Raw genomic sequence first — 17,151 nt, 5'->3', positions numbered from 1 at the left:
AACTGTGTGTGGCCCCTGGTTCTGGACTCCCTCAACAGCGGGAACATGTTTCCTGCCTCTAGCGTGTCCAAACCCTTCACAATCTTCTATGTTTCAATAAGATACCCTCTCATCCTTCTAAACGCCAGAGTGTACAAGCCCAGCCGCTCCATTCTCACAGTGAATATAGGTAAATAAGTGATAAAAATCTAGTCAAGCCATTAATCACGAGGATAGAAGTGTGATTGGATTTTGAAAACAGGGCCACACTTGTTTGCATGCAAGATGAAGCTGCCATTTTTCTTATTAACCATTTCCTTGACTCTTAATGAGCCTTCCCTCATCCACATCTACACGTGATGTCCGTTATATAAGCTGATGGTCTGCTGATGCCAATTGCATAGTAAAGCTACTGGCAGCAGCACTGTTGGACTTAATATACAGAGATCTAACAGCTTTGGAACATCACATGTGCAAGTGCCGTGCAAACTGTTATTAAACCTCAGTTTACAAATGAAGGGACCATCAGTCCCTAGTCTCCAAATGGTCTAGATGCGACCAAGGCTGGAAGGTGATTAAATAAGATTACTGCCACTAGGAGACTCCAAAGTTCTACTTCCCTGACATTTGTATTGTTAATCAAAGAATGCTATTGAAGCAGCCTTGTTTCTGATCTACACTCACCAACTGTCTGTACTTGTATGGAACTAATGTATACTCTGGCTAAGCACACAAAGGCTCTTGGCATCTATAAAACTGGAAAGAAGTATTGCCTTCAGAAAGGGCAGTTAAGGGGCAAGCATTGAGGGGGATGAAAGCAAAGACGTACTCGGGGGAAGTTAACGGTTTTATCATTTTTATCTGTGAATGAAGGTCCATCACAGTTAGTAGGACAGTAGCTCCCTTAAACCCGTTCCGATGGCATTGTTACCAGCACTGCCACCAACCTACAGTAAATACTTCATTGGACATTAAAGCAAAGAGGAAAGTCACAATCATTTTCTGTGTTCATGGGGAAATCAATTCACAAAGTCAATGAAACTATCTCAAAATTCACTTTATACATTTATAAATGATTCATTATTCCTGTGAAATCTAACAATTTGACCATGAAAATCACTCTCAAAGCATGAAAGTGGCAATTTTAGTAATATCTCAGTCAAAAACGATTGGGGTCAGGGCAAGGTCACGGTTTCCTAATGCTGCTTTTATATTACTGTAATACACCCTGAGAGTCCCACCACTGTGGAATCTGCCCTGTTTATATTACGGGGCAAATTCCAGAACAACAGGCAAACAATTGTTAAAGTTGCTGCTCTCAACTTTGTTTTGCTGGTTACCAATCTTTGTTGGCATGGTGGAGGGATGCACACAGTGGGGGAAGAATACTCAGTCAGCAATAAATGGAAGGCTCTGTCTTTGTCTCTGTCTTGTTGGAACTGACAGTGCCGTGGGAGGACCGTCTGGAGGAGGCCCACGAGAGGAAGTTGACCAAGTATGAAGAGCTGGTCATAGACTGCCGTATGCAGGGCTGGAAGGCAAGGTGTATGCCCATCGAGGTTGGCTGCAGAGGTTTTGCAGGGCAATCGCTCTACAAAGCCTTAAGTGCACTGGGCATCAACCCTTGTGGCTAAAGGGATCAGGGGGTATGGAGAGAAGGCAGGTACGGGATACTGAGTTGGATGATCAGCCATGATCATATTGAATGGCGGTGCAGGCTCGAAGGGCGAATGGCCTACTCCTGCACCTATTTTCTATGTATCTATGTATCAACGGAGTGGCGAGGAGAAGAGCCATCAAGAACACCACAGAGGCAGCGGAGAAGGCCTCGAGATGGCTCTGGATCAGGAGAGGAGGTCCATGGGGAGGAGCGAATGCCACCAGAACACACGTCGTGGTCTGATCAACCACGGCTGGGTCGCCTGGGCGAGGGTGTCTGATGTTGAAAGACCCGAAAGGTTACATCACTGATGATGTGTTCAGGAGCATCAAGAGATGTGTTTTTATCAATGGAGACAGTATTTGTATCTCCACCACATGTCCTCGTGTCTTCAAATGGTATCTACCACGACAACATGATAACCCACAGCAGCAGCACAGCTGGCTGGTGGTTACACTGGCAACCATCTTGATGCTTTTTAATGCAAGAAAGCTTTTAAAATATAGATCACGTTACCTTAAGAAAGAAAAGTCTTTGAAAAGCAGATATGATGATTCAGTTGACAAGAACTGCACATGCAAGCAGACCTGGGACAGCCCCAGTGTGTACAGTGCCCCAGTTTGTTGATCACAGTTTGTGATCTTTGTGTCTCTTGGGTAGGAAGGAAAGAGACACAAACTTTTCATACCTAGCCTTTTCTTTCATACTGTGTGTTTCGCTTAAGAATCCAGCATCTGCAGTTCCTTTAAGAACAGAGATGAGGAAACACTTTTTCTCACAGAGAGTTGTGAGTCTGTGGAATTCTCTGCCTCAGAGGGCAGTGGAGGCAGGTTCTCTGGATACTTTCAAGAGAGAGCTAGATAGGGCTCTTAAAGATAGCGGAGTCAGGGGATATGGGGAGAAGGCAGAAATGGGGTACTGATTGGGGATGATCAGCCATGATCACATTGAATGACGGTACTGCCTCGAAGGGCCAAATGGCCTACTCCTGCACCTATTGTCTATTGTCTTATCTCTCAATATTTTCTGCAATCACCCTCGAAGTGGCTATTGCTTTTGTATGAGACTGGACTAAACCAGGAGGCTATTTGAAGGAGGACAGCAGTACGGAAGGTAACGCAGCATGGACAATATAGAGAGTGGCACTTAAAATTAGAATGGGATGGGTCTCCAAGTGGTAATTCCGCGTTCAACCAGCAGAGGGAAGCCTCTGCATTGATTCAAGATGTGAGCGGTTGGAGTATTTAATCAGCGACCAGTGGAGAGAATCAGACATTTGACACCTCGTTAAAACAAACGCTTCTCTGAAGTCGTGAATTTAATTTACATCTTGACATAATTTTGACATTGTGTGGAGACAACCAAGTGAGAATTATGGAGTTATATAAGCAGCAATCTCGATTTATTTTTTAACATATCAAGTTACTGGTTCACCCATAAGTCATGAGAGAAACGTTACCTTGTTAACCATTCCCTTAACAGGATCCATTTGTTTAACAAGTAGCAAACTCAACCTGCGTGGCAGATTCTGCAGTGGCTAAATGCTGCAAATTGAATTGTTTTGGTAAAAAATGTTATGCAAATTAATTTGGCTGGCAGAATTTACACTTTTTAAAAAAGTTAATCATCAAAAAATAAGGTGGAAATTTGGGTCAGTCTTGACCTATTTAATAATGGATGGAATTTATATAGCGCCTTTCTAGAATACTCAAGGCGCTTTACATCGCATTATTCATACATTCCTCAGTCACACTCGGTGGTAGTGAGCTACTTCTGTAGCCACAGCTGCCCTGGGGCAGACTGACGGAAGCGTGGCTGCTAATCTGCGCCTACGGCCCCTCCGACCACCACCAGTCACTCACACACAGGCAAAGGTGGGTGAAGTGTCTTGCCCAAGGACACAACGACAGTATGCACTCCAAGCGGGATTCGAACCGGCCACCTTCCGGTCGCCAGCCGAACACTTAGCCCATTGTGCCATCTGTCGTCCTGATTACATGTACATCCAGTGGTCTGAAGAAGGGTCTCCACCCGAAACGTCACCCATTCCTTCTCTCTAGAGATGCTGCCCTTCCTGCTGAGTTACTCCAGCTTTTTGGGTCTATCTTTGACTTATTTACCAGCGCTAACAGTAGTTGTTCTATAGGCGATTTTTTTCGGCGACTATCATGGTCGTAGCAGGTCGCCGAAAAAACGGCGACTGGACTCCCCTCTGACAATGTATACGACAACCTATATCCTAGTCGACGTCCAGCTGCGGCAAGCTACCGACAACCGGCGACAGCCGTTCGGACGTCCACCTACGACCACACCTACGTCCACAAGCTACGACAAGGTATGACCCAAGCCAGCGACAACGAGACGATTCAGTCACCGATACCTGTCGCCGGTTGACGTAGGTAGTCACCAATGGAATTCACCGGTCAGCACCGGCGACAATCTACGGCATCATGGCGACAACCCACGACAGCACCTAAGTCAGGAGAAGTCAAGCTACGCTCATTGGCGTCAAGCCAACAGTCGGCGAAACGTAGTGAACATTTCAAAATCCAGCGGCGACCAGAAAAACGCTACGATTCTTGAACGGAAATTCTTGAGGAGACGACTCACAACCATACAGGCGACAGGCCTGTAGTCGCCTAAAAAACCTCCGAAGTGGCACAGGCCCTTGAGACCTGGCACCAAAGGTGGAAACAGCAAACTTACCTCGAAGTCGCCATTCCCCTCACTCCCCTCCCTTGAGTCTGTCCAAAGCAAGCGTTGTCTGCGAAGGGCGCTCAGCATCGCCAAGGACTGCTCTCACCCCAACCACAGTCTGTTTACCCTCCTACCATCCGGGAGGCGCTACAGGTCTCTCCGTTGCCGGGCCAGCAGGACCGGGATCAGCTTCTTCCCTGCGGCTGTTACATTACTCAACACTGTACCTCGGTGATTGCCATTCACCCCCCCCCCCACACTCCTTCCACCAGGAAAAAATAATTGCACTACTATGACTGTATGCACGTAAATATATTTATTTATTGCTCATATTCTATGTCGCTCTTCTAGGGAGATGCTAACTGCATTTCGTTGTCTCTGTACTGTACACTGCACAATGTCAATAAAGTTTGAATCTGAATCTGAATCTGAATCTGAATTCATTCCAAGTTCTGGGCACATCTTCACTCAGGTGACCTGGAGTCCAACATGAAACATGTAAAGCAGGGGTCAGAGGAGGCACTTCACCAACCACAGTTGCTGCAAAGCAGGAGGTGACCATTGCCAGCAACAGTTAGTTTCAGAAGGTAGACAAAAGTGCTGGAGAAACTCAGCGGATGCAGCAGCATCTATGGAGCGAAGGAAATAGGCAACGTTTCGGGACGAAACGTTGCCTATTTCCTTCGCTCCATAGATGCTGCTGCACCCACTGAGTTTCTCCAACACTTTTGTCCACCTTCGATTTTCCAGCATAGAAACATAGAAACATAGAAAATAGGTGCAGGAGTAGGCCATTCGGCCCTTCAAGCCTGCACCGCCATTCAATATGATCATGGCTGATCATCGAACTCAGTATCCCGTAGCTGCCGTCTCTCCATACCCCCTGATCCCTTTAGCCACAAGGGCCACATCTAACTCCCTCTTAAATATAGCCAATGAACTGGCCTCAACTACCTTATGTGGCAGAGAGTTCCACAGATTCACTACTCTCTGTGTGAAAAATGTTTTTCTCATCTCGGTCCTAAAGGATATCCCCCTTATCCTTAAACTGTGACCCCTTGTTCTGGACTTCCCCAACATCGGGAACAATCTTCCTGCATCTAGCCTGTCCAACCCCTTAAGAATTTTGTAAGTTGAAGTTGTAAGCATCTGCAGTTCCTTCTTAAACAGTTAGTTTCAGAACATCTCTCACCTTCATTCTCTCAGCCAGCAGGTCTGCCAACTGTAGAATCTGTAAAAAAGTTATACATGTGTACATATTTAATGATGTGAAGCATATAAGCACACATTAAAGCCTCGATCACCTGCCACTTTGACCCGCAGTGTGTTTGAGGGCATCTTATAAGTTTGCTTAGATTGAGTCTGAAGACCTGAAACACCACCTGTTCCCTTTCTCCAGAGATGCTGCCTGACCCGCCGAGTTACTCCTGCATTTTGTGTCTATCTTCGGTTTAAACCAGCAGTTGCTTCCTTCACCTTATTACTTTGCTTTGCCAGTGTAGAAATTCTCAGGAACGCACCTGACTGGAATATCACCATATTGTAATCCAGCACAAGAGCAGCAAACCACCACCGCACTCTCTCCTCCAACAGAGGGAGTACCCAGAAGAAACACGATACAACATACAATATTTTATTCATTGTCATTTGAACCTCAGTGAGGCTCAAACAAAACTCTGTTCCTAGAGCCATACAAACAAAACAATTCCAACAAGACACACAAACAATTCAATTCACACAAGAGCGGAACTCGCTATCAAAACATGGAGGGGACGGGGGACACAATTTTTTGGCGGCCACGTGCGCATGCGCACACTCACACACGCGCGCGAGGCTTTGGAGGCTCAATCCAGCGCTGAAAGCGGAGATTTTAAAATCGGGATGACAAAAACGTGGGGGGGATGTCCCCCACCTCTCAAAACATGGGGGGGGACATGTCCCCTCTGGCCCACCCCCGGGGTTTCCGCCTCTGAATTCACACAAACATCCATCACAGTGAATCTCCTCCTCACTGTGATGGAAGGCAAAGTCTTTTTCTCTCCCCCGTGTACCATTTTTCTCCCGATGTTGAAGCCCCAGGCGGGCGATGGTAAGTCCCACGGCCGTTAAGGCCGCGCCGAGCGATGTACAGCCCCGCTCCAGGGCTTAATGTCTGAATTACTGACAATTACTTCATGTCTAATCACTGACAAACACTGAACTGTAGGTGGAAAATATACCGCACATTCTTTGGGACCGAAGAGTAAATTCAGCAAAAAAGCGCGTGTCCCCAGTGATCAGCGGGCAATGTCATGTCAGGTTGCGACATAGTCAGCACAATTCTCAGCACCCTGGTGATTCATTCAATTCAGCCCAGTCTAGGGGGGGGGGGGGGAGGAAGCCACTAGGGTTGGACTGATTGAGAACATGCTCATTAGAATGAACAGATGGGATAAACACTTGTCAAGCTGCTTACCACGCATCATTTCAGCACTAAAGACTCCACACATCTTCCCAAAAGGCCAATTATTTCCTACAAATCAAATTAAAAAAAAATATATATATATATGAATTCAATTTTACACTCGTCAATTCCCAGGTCAGGTTAAGTGCAGATTAGACGCACCACAAACCTCCTGTTTTCGCTGCTGATTTTACATTTCACTCCAGTCTCCGAGGGGCTTCGACCTCAGTCTGACATGTTTCATTGCTGATGCCAGTCAGAGCCTTAGAGTCATAGTCAGAGTGATACAGTGTGGAAACAGGCCTTTTGGCCCAACTTGCCCGCACCGGCCAACATGCTACACTAGTCCCACCTGCCTGCGTTTGGTCCGTATCCCTCCGATCCTTGTCCATCCTTGTCCATTCGTTTACATTTGGGCATTTCCGTGGGCTGTACTTACCGGGAAGTGGAGCAAAACTTTTCTACTCTCACCCAGCATGTACCAGGAGTGCATGGAATGAAATAGCACAGCCTCAGCCGAGATTTAACCAGTTTATTAACTATTAATCGGCAATGTGAGACTATCCAAACTTGTTTCATACAACAACCAGCAGTGGAAGAACGTTTGTTTCATTATATTGAGCTGAATTCACTAGGGCGGGTGGAATGGGGCTCCAACATCAAGACCCGGGCAGGGCCTTACATCGCCTTGCGCGGCCTTAATGGCCGCGGGACTTGCCATCGCCCGCTGGGGGCTTTGACATCGGGAGCAGAATGGAGAGCAGGGGAGAGACAAGACTTTGCCTTCCATCACAGTGAGGAGGAGATTCACTGTGATGGATGTTTGGGTAAATTGTGTTGGCTGTGTGTCTTGGTTTTTTTCTTGTTGTATGACTGCAGAAACCAAATTTCATTTGAACTTCATTTGAGGTTCAAATGACAATAAACGGCATTGTATTGTATGTAAACCATTACTTAAGGCTTTGTGTTCGTTCCATGGTCACCTTGTGTGTGGCTCCCTCTGGGGTTTCGTATAGCCCCAATGTACTGATAGATGTAAGATGTCACTACTCCACTTGTCTCTTACTCGATAATGTTTGGTCTCGATATAATGTCGTCACGTGTACTGAGGTACAGTGAAAAGCTTTGTTTTGCATGCTATCCACTCAAATCAGATTATACAATGCATAAATACAAGCAATCCAAACCCAGTTACAATAGGTAGAGGATAGACTAACTCAGCGGGACAGGCAGCGACTCTGGAGAGAAGGAACGGGTGACATTTCGGGTCGAGACCCTTCTTCAGACTGACGAATGTCCTATAGGATGTATAGGTTAGGCAAAAATACGCTTTGTGGCTTCAGCCTATTCCTTTGTTGGTCATTGATTATGTGAACGTTGTGTGAAATGGATACAGCGTTGGTTCATATTCACACAGATTGTAAAGTTGTGCTCTTTTTAATGTATGACTGAAATAAACCATTCATTCATTCATTCATTCATTCATTCATTCATTAATTCATTCATTCATTCATTCATTCATTCATTCATTCATTCATTCATTCATTCATTCAACCCGAAACATCGCCCGTCCCTTCTCTCCAGAGATGCTACCTGTCCCGCTGAGTTACTCCAGCATTTTGTGTCTACGGTTTAAACCAGCATCTGCAATTCCTTCCTACACAGGTAGGGCATAGAGAAAGTTACAGTTCAGAATCTAGTTCTAAGCATTGCAACGCATCGGTTCCAGAGACAATGTCCACAATGGGGTAGAGGTGAATCGGGCAGTACCCCATCTTAAGGGAGGACTGTACAGAAGGCTGATAACAGAGGGGAAGAAGCTGCTCCTGAGTCTGGTGGTGCGCGCTTTCAAGCTTCTGTACCTTCTGCCCGACAGAAGCAGGGAGAAGAAGGAATGACCGGGCTGGGAGAGGTCTTGGATTATGTCTGCTGCTTTCCCAAGGCAGTGTGAAGCATGGCTATGCCATACTCACTGAGACAAGGCACTCTGGCAAACTCTCCCAGGTGGAAAATATGTGACCTGATTCTTTTTACTGTAAAAGTGTTCGCCAGTGGACAGCCGAGAATGTGCCGAGAGTTCTAATAGGGGCGGGAGAGGGTGGTCTCGATTGGACAGGAGGTGCCATTACAAGGTTAATTCCCGGGATGGCAGGACTGTCATATGCTGAGAGAATGGAGCAGCTGGGCTTGTATACTCTGGAGTTTAGAAGGATGAGAGGGTATCTCATTGAAACATATAAGATTGTTAAGGGTTTGGACACGCTAGAGGCAGGAAACATGTTCCCGATATTGGGGGGGTCCAGAACCAGGGGCCACACAGTTTAAGATTAAGGGGTAAGCCATTTAGAACGGAGACGAGGAAACACTTTTTCTCACAGAGAGTTGTGAGACTGTGGAATTCTCTGCCTCAGAGGGTGGTGGAGGCCGGTTCTCTGGATGCTTTCAAGGGAGAGCTAGATAGGGCTCTTAAAGATAGCGGAGTCAGGGGATATGGGGAGAAGGCAGGAACGGGGTACTGATTGGGGATGATCAGCCATGATCACATTGAATGGCGGTGCTGGCTCGAAGGGCCGAATGGCCTACTCCTGCACCTATTGTCTATGTTTCTACGTCTCAACATCTCATCATATAGGGGCTGATTCACAGGCGACTAGATGCAGAAGATGGTGGGAACGACTTCTCTGGACATCCACCGTGACTTGCCTCTGAGGTTACGGTGTGGAAACAAATCCTCCCCTTTCTTCTGCTGCGAACCGACCCACTTTGCTTGGAAGATATGGAGAAAGGTGCTTGGATATCGGCCTCTGACGTGCTCAAGCGAGATGGAATCTACACTAAGGGGGAACCCTCTGGGGGGATCCCCCTTAGTCTCTCCCACCAAGTTGCCTCTGCACAAAATGTACCTGGGGATGCAGCCTATGTGGTGTATTCGCAATAAACATGAGATGGCACAATGCAAAAATGTATTGACTATTAATATGTAAAACGTTTCCTGTGTCTGGTGTTTTTTTTTCCTGAAACAAACTATTTTTGTCAATTTGTATTTCAACAATTTGAACGAACTAGGCTTCAGGGCTTGTGGGAATGGCTTGAGATGGAAAGAACTTGATCCTCTTATAGGTAGACAAAAATGCTGGAGAAACTCAGCGGGTGCAGCAGCATCTATGGAGCGAAGGAAATAGGCAACGTTTCGGGCCGAAACCCTTCTTCAGACTTATCTCTAATTGAACCTCTTATAGATGTTTTCTCTGGAAGCCAGCATGAAGTTACATGTCCAGATAGGAACAGCAGATGCTTGTTTACACCGAAGATAGACACAAAATGCTGGAGTAACTCAGCGGGACAGGCAGCATCTCTGGATAGAAGGAATGGGTGACGTTTCGGGTCGAGACCCTTCTTCAGACTGAAATTTCCGTTCTAAATGGCTTACCCTTATTCTTACCCCTTATTCTTATAGACATCACCGGCTACATCTCTCCTTTCCCTTTTCCCGTGACTTTGTCTGAAGAAGGTTCTCGACCCGAAACGTCAGCCATTCCTTCTATCCAGAGATGCTGCCTGTCCCACTGAGTTACTCCAGCATTTTGTGTCCATCTTTGAAGTTACATGTCCATACATTCTGCCAAATGTGTGCTGGACTTTCCAAGTTCAAGTGAGTTTATTGTCATGTGTCCCTGTATAGGACAATGAAATTCTTGCTTTGCTTAAGCACACAGAACATAGTAGGCATTTACTACAAAACAGATCAGTGTGTCCATATACCATGATATAAATATATACACACATGAATAAACTGATAAAGTGCAAATAACAGAAAATGGGTTCATAATAATCAGAGTTTTGTCCGAGCCAGGTTTAAGTTCCAGTTAAGTTCCAGTTAAGATTCTGCAAAATTCAATCATGAAATGCTGCTTTTTCAGATTTTGATCATCTAGAGCAAAACACAATAATGACTATGTTTAGTTTGCCTCACATCATTCCCAAATTTTGACCGAGCTCTTCCTGGAATGATATTCTCTTTGCACACCGAACGTCTTGGCCCTTGAGTGCCACTTGCATTTTGAGCAGGGTACCTGTGCCCTGTTGCAAACTCATCCAGGATAGCCAACCTTTGAGTATGTCGAACCTCACCCAGCATATTGAGCGAATATTGGACCAAATGTTACATTTAGCATGTTGTGGAGCCTTTGTACACTGTAAAAGTTGCTCGTGGATTGAGGGAAGTGATCTTAACAGAAAATGAGGTTATCCAAAAGTGTAGGAAGGAACTGCAGATGCTGGTTTAAACCGAAGATAGACACAAAAAGATGGAGTAACTCAGCGGAACAGGCAGCATCTCTGGAGAGAAGACTCTGGAGAGAAGAAGGGTCTGAAGAAGTGTCTCGACCCGAAACATCACCCATTCCTTTTATCCAAAAGTGGTTCGTTTGTCTTCCCTGGTGGAAGGACATTGAAGTCAATTAAATTGCCCAAACGACTACGTTGGTAGAAACCAGATAGCTGAGGAATTGAACCTGGCATCAGGTTTGTTAGATCAAAGTGAAAGGCTTGGCAAAAGACTGAAGACTGGCAACATTTCAAAATTGATCGAAGTAGGGCCAAGACACTGATAAGAAGAGAATATGAGAGTAAAAATTAGCAGGAAACAAAGAAGTACAGACTGTGAAAGCTTCCATAGATGTGTGACAAGTAAAATATTAGCAACAGTTAATAGGATTAACTTAGAGACTGAGAGGGGAGAAATTATATTGGAGAATAAGAAAATTAAATGTCTTCATGGAAGAAAGTTCAAAAACACTTCATGGAAATTGTGGAAAACAACAGGTTTGAGGGAATGAGGAGCTCAAATAAATTAGCATTAGTAAAGTATCAAGATTAGAATCATTAATTAGAATGGAATAACTCTTCAGGGTGTCTGATGACCCGTATCCCAATGGTTTTGAAGGAAGTGGTTATGGAGATCGTGGACACGGGGGTTGCCAAGGTGAAGGGATTCCAGAACAGTTCCCAAGATAGCAAATGGAACTCCACTGTTGAAGTCAGGAGGGAGAGAGAAAAGGGAACCAAAGGCCAGGATCCGGTGTGGGTGGGGGGGGGGGGGGGGGGGGGGGGGGGACTGCCGTGAGGGAGGGGGACAACAAAGGGGGACCTGGCTCAAATACTGTGCATCAAAGATCCTATAGCGAGCAAGATAGATCACTCGACGAAAAAGACGTAGTACGGTCATGGGCAGATTCATGGGTGATTTAAGGCCCCATTTCCGTAACCGGCTTCCGTCTCCGCACCAAAGATCCCATTGGATACTAGTGCGGAGACGGAAGCCGGTTACGGAAACATCCTCGTAAAAATAAAAGTTATTTGGTAAAAATCTTCTCATTTTCAGAATTTTAATTTATTAACACAAACTGTTCCCCCGCAACGTTGATTACACTGCATGTCGGGTCGGGTCGGGTTACTGAAATGGATGAAAAAAAGGCCCACGTTCCGTTCCGTTGCGTACTACACGTCAGCCCATTGCATTTAGCAGGAGTGATCTATCTTGCTCCGCTATAGGATCTTTGCTGTGTATACTGTGTATACTTTGTAACGTTAGCGCCCTTGTGTGGCCACTATTTGCATACCCTGGGTATGCAAGCAAAGAATTTCACTGTGACTTGTATTCATTCATTCATTCATTCATTCATTCATTCATTCAATAAGTCTGACGTTAGGAGAGAATATACTGGAATCTATTATCAAGGAATCTATTATTAACAAAGATAGGCTTGTGTTTGAACTTTGTGTGATTCAAATATTCTCGAGCAGGGAGCACTTCAACCTACGCACTTGAAGAAGTTGGTCATAGATTTTATTTGATCGAACGATGATAAGATTGAAGGGAAGTATAGTTCTTCTGATTACTTCCCCATTCTTCTGCAACTGCATTTCTATAATCAAATCGATAACACATTTAAATTTGGACAAGAAAAAGTGGTGTGTTGGATCAGTTAGATTTACAAAAATGTGATCAGTTTATAAATTTGATATCATTTCTTCTATCCATGGAACATGGGTCTATAGATTTTGCAACGGAAATCAAAATAAGCTAAATCATTAGGTGGTCAGAACTCAAATGAACACAGTTTCGTAACTGAGATTGGATTCTGATCTCACTGCATTCCGCACAAATTATTGCCTTTCCAAACTTGCCAAGTACAAGAACTAGATTTTATTTAAGTGTTTTCTTAAAAAATTATGTGCCCCCATTTAAAGTTCTACCAATTTAAATGCTGTAGCAACTGTATGATATGGAGACATGGGTCATGTGTATAAACAAACCCCTTGCTTCGCATCAAGTGACAATGCAACATCTCTGATGTCAATAAGTGTTCTTCAATAGAAATGTCTACCATACTGATCCACAACTGTCCTCAAAACCAGAACAGAAATGTGTGGTTATATCAAATAAACAGTTCTGCACACAAGGTAGTTGAATACAATGTTTATTCCACTCTTGGGAGAGACATATACAATTAATAAGTGACATCCTGTCTCCTTTATTCTTGGACTAAACATGGTATTCCACAACTTGAAATACAGTATCCCCTATAAATGCCTTTTGAAAACAGAAGTAACATTAGCTTTCTCCCATGTTCCCGCTCTCTCCTGAAGATAGTACTCCGAGGCAGGTCCCACAGGTGTCCTCTCTTTCCTCATTCATGCGATTATTTATGTGCAAGATCAGAAAGTTAGTGATCAAAGGCTATTCAATCAAAATCGTGGCCCGGAAAAGGAATGACCATAGTAAGTGGTGCCAATTAATTTATCGAAAAGTGAACAACAGACAGATTCTGAAGCAAGTGGATCGCTCGAGCATGAAATAGAGAAAAGATTTAAGTTACAGATCAAATAGTAAATGCTTTCCTTTTATTGTACTCTCTGAATTGTCTTATTTATATTGTGTGGTTTCGGTTACTTTAGAAAGTAGAATGGAGAGGTTGGGGATCAACAGGCCTAGGCCCAAAGCCTGATTTGAGTTAGCTGATCTTTGTCAGTGCTGCAGTAGGATTGCTACATTAGATCTTGGGATGCTAACAAAAGTTTAGCTGTAAAAACAAAGTTGGGAACAAAACAAAGTAACTAGAGTCGCAACACAGGGCAAATCATGTGGAACAGATTTGAGAGACCGAATGGCCTTGTCCTGTGTGTCTCATCTTGTATCAGGGTTCCACATGAAAACATTGGCTGATCACATGCAAGTTGACAGAAGGCGGGATTGGATTTGACTGCAGAGTCCCCATGTTTAGGGAAACTGCTGACATTCATTGTCCAAGCTCACGCATAGATAGTCATCGCAATCAGAGGTTGGGACTTGACTTCAATGTGCCGTCACATGGAGCAGGATTTATGCTCCTTCCAATAACCAGAGCATTCCCTGACCATAGACTCTCCTCGCTACTATACTCTAAGTACTTGATCATTGAGGGATCCCGATGTTGGGGGAGTTCAGAACCAGGGGCCACACACAGTTTAAGAATAAGGAGTAAGCCATTTAGAACGGAGACGAGGAAACACTTTTTCTCACAGAGAGTGGTGAGTCTGTGGAATTCTCTGCCTCAGAGGGCGGTGGAGGCCAGTTCTCTGGATGCTTTCAAGAGGGAGCTAGATAGGGCTCTTAAAGATAGCGGAGTCAGGGGATATGTGGAGAAGGCAGGAACGGGGTACTGATTGGGGATGATCAGCCGTGATCGCATTGAATGGCGGTGCTGGCTCGAAGGGGCGAATGGCCAACTCCTGCACCTGTTGTCTGTTGTCTATTGAAGGGGAGAGTTAAAAAACCCCACAGAATTCTCCTAAACTCCCCAAAAGATGGGCAAAAGTTCTGTTCCTCCATTATTTGAACGCACCCATCAACTTCCCTCTGATGGTGGTTCCCCTATGCCGGGTGACATTGTCAGGATCCACGCACAATGGTTATAGGGTTAAACTGAACAGTGGAAGTGGAATACAGAATTGGTACCGGACTTTGGGTCTCAGTTTTGTGTGCGCGCGCGCAATAAAAAGTAATAAAGGCCTAGAGATCGGACAGCCTCAAACACAGAAAGAAGTGCGCAAACAAACCCGCAGGAAAGATGCAAGGAAGCCAACAAAAGGAAATCCGAGGTTCCAGTTATTCATTAACTGGCGGGATTACGTTTTATTGATAAGTGGTAACATTCCAGCTGGCAACTTTGGGAGCGTCTCTCCGCACAGAGAAACCAAGCTGTTGGCCAGCAGTAAGCAGTTGGTTAATGTTTGCCAAAATAAAATCTGTGCCCTATCTAAATGGCACAACAGGTGTGCACCAACAGGTCAGTTGGATTTCACAAGTGTCAAAGAGCAGTTATGCAACGCACGCACAATGCCAGTTACAAGGATCGGCAAACAGCTAGGATGGAGAAATGGACTGCGTATGTGAGAGAGTGAGTGAGTGAGTGAGTGTGAGAGTGAGTGAGTGAGTGAGTGAGTGAGTGAGTGAGTGAGTGAGTGAGTGAGTGATGGTAGGGAGTGAGTTGAGTGATGTGAGAGAGAGTGAGTGAGTTGATCGTGAGCTGGCGTGAGTGATGTGAGGCGTGATGTGAGCTGACGTGCAGGGTGGAGTAGACCGTGAGTGAGTGAGTGAGTGAGTGAGTGAGTGAGTGAGTGAATGGGTGAGTGAGTGAGTGAGTGAGTGAGTGAGTGAGTGAGTGAGTGAGTGAGTGAGTGAGTGAGTGAGTGAGTGAGTGAGAGAGAGAGAGATAGAGAGGGGGGGGCAAGAGAGAAACAGAAAGCGAGATTAGCAACACACACACACGCAACAAGAAAATATCCTTCGCAATTGCACATTGGTCTCAGTGTGAGTTCGTAGTATTCCTCCGATGGCCTCGAATCCATTGGCAATGTGAATAGATTCTGGTCTGGGTGGTGCAGATTCCTTGCTGTTCAGAAGTTTACACAATGCATGGAAAATTATACCAATGTACATACGGACAAGTTCACAGCTACAGTGTAATCAGCAGGTTGATTAAATTTCATTCAAATCAAAATTATTGAATGTTTATTCAATTCCAAACACAATATGAAAGATATTTAGAGAGAGTTTAGACGTACAGCATGGCCCTTCGGCCCACCGAGACCATACCAACTATCATTCACACTCGTTCTATGCTATCGCACTTTCGCATCCACTCCACTCCCTACACAACTTTACAGAGGGGGCAATTAACCTTTAAACCCGCACATCTTTTGGATGTGGGAGGAAACCGGAGCACCCGGAAGAAACCCACGCGGTCACAGGGAGAAGGTGCAAACTCCACACGGACAGCATCCAAACCGGGTCTCCGGCGCTGTGAGAGGTGGTCTACCAGCTGCGCCACCGTGCCAGATTAAAGACAATAGTGGCCAGACAAATGCAACAAGCAAGATAAATGCAAAGGCAACGTTAGAAATGGGCAGAAATCAGGAGATAAACAGATTATTCATAAGAAATATAAATAATACATACACACCGAAAGGAGGAAGCTGGGGAAAGAATGGGAAGCTGAGTCGCACATCCCCATTTTTGTGGTGAGAACATAGAAGGGTTTAGGATTAAATAAGATGCACCAAGTTAGAATGGTGGGAAAACTGCCATGAATACATTTGACAATTGGCAAGTTTCATGACAACAAGATTAACTGTAAAGTCCAGTCAAGCTGTTTTTTGGGAAAATACACTTTCTGATTTGTATCTTTGCTAATGCTGGGAGTGTTCGATCATTCTGGTTACATTTCGCAATCACACCAAACCCCTATATTGTTACTTCATGCCAGAGGGTTCTCTGGGGCAACCCTTCACACACAGAGCAGTTGGTGGCCGGAATGAGCTGCCACGGGAGGTGGCTGAGGCAGGAACAGTGGCAACGTTTGAGAGATATCTGGATAGGTACGTGGATGAGCATGGCATAGATGCAAGCAAGTAGGGTTAGCATAGATGGGCATGATGGTTGGCACTGATGTGATGGGCTGAAGGGCCGTTTTTCTGCTGTACAACCCTGACTAGGTGAAGTAAATATGAAGGCAAAGCAGAGAGTGTGAAAACGAGACCGAGACAGAGAATGATAATTGGGGTGGAGGTGGGAAGGAGGAGGTAGAGAGGGAGAGAGAGGGGGGAGAGGGAGGGGGGAGAGGGAGGGGGGGGTAGAGAGGGGGAAGAGAGGGGAGAGGGGGAGAGGGGGTAGAGAGGGGGGGAGAGAGGGGGGTAGAGAGGGGGGATAGAGAGGGGGGATAGAGAGGGGGGAGGGAGAGGGGGGAGGGAGAGGGGGTTAGATAGGGAATTAGAGAGGGGGGCGAGAGGGGGGGGGAGAGAGGGGGGGAGAGAGGGAGGATAGAAACGG

Source organism: Amblyraja radiata, chromosome 46 (genome assembly GCF_010909765.2).
Source record: "Amblyraja radiata isolate CabotCenter1 chromosome 46, sAmbRad1.1.pri, whole genome shotgun sequence".
Taxonomy (NCBI): Eukaryota; Metazoa; Chordata; class Chondrichthyes; order Rajiformes; family Rajidae; genus Amblyraja; species Amblyraja radiata.
The sequence above is the reverse complement of the archived record's forward strand: the minus strand, read 5'-3'. Positions refer to the sequence as shown.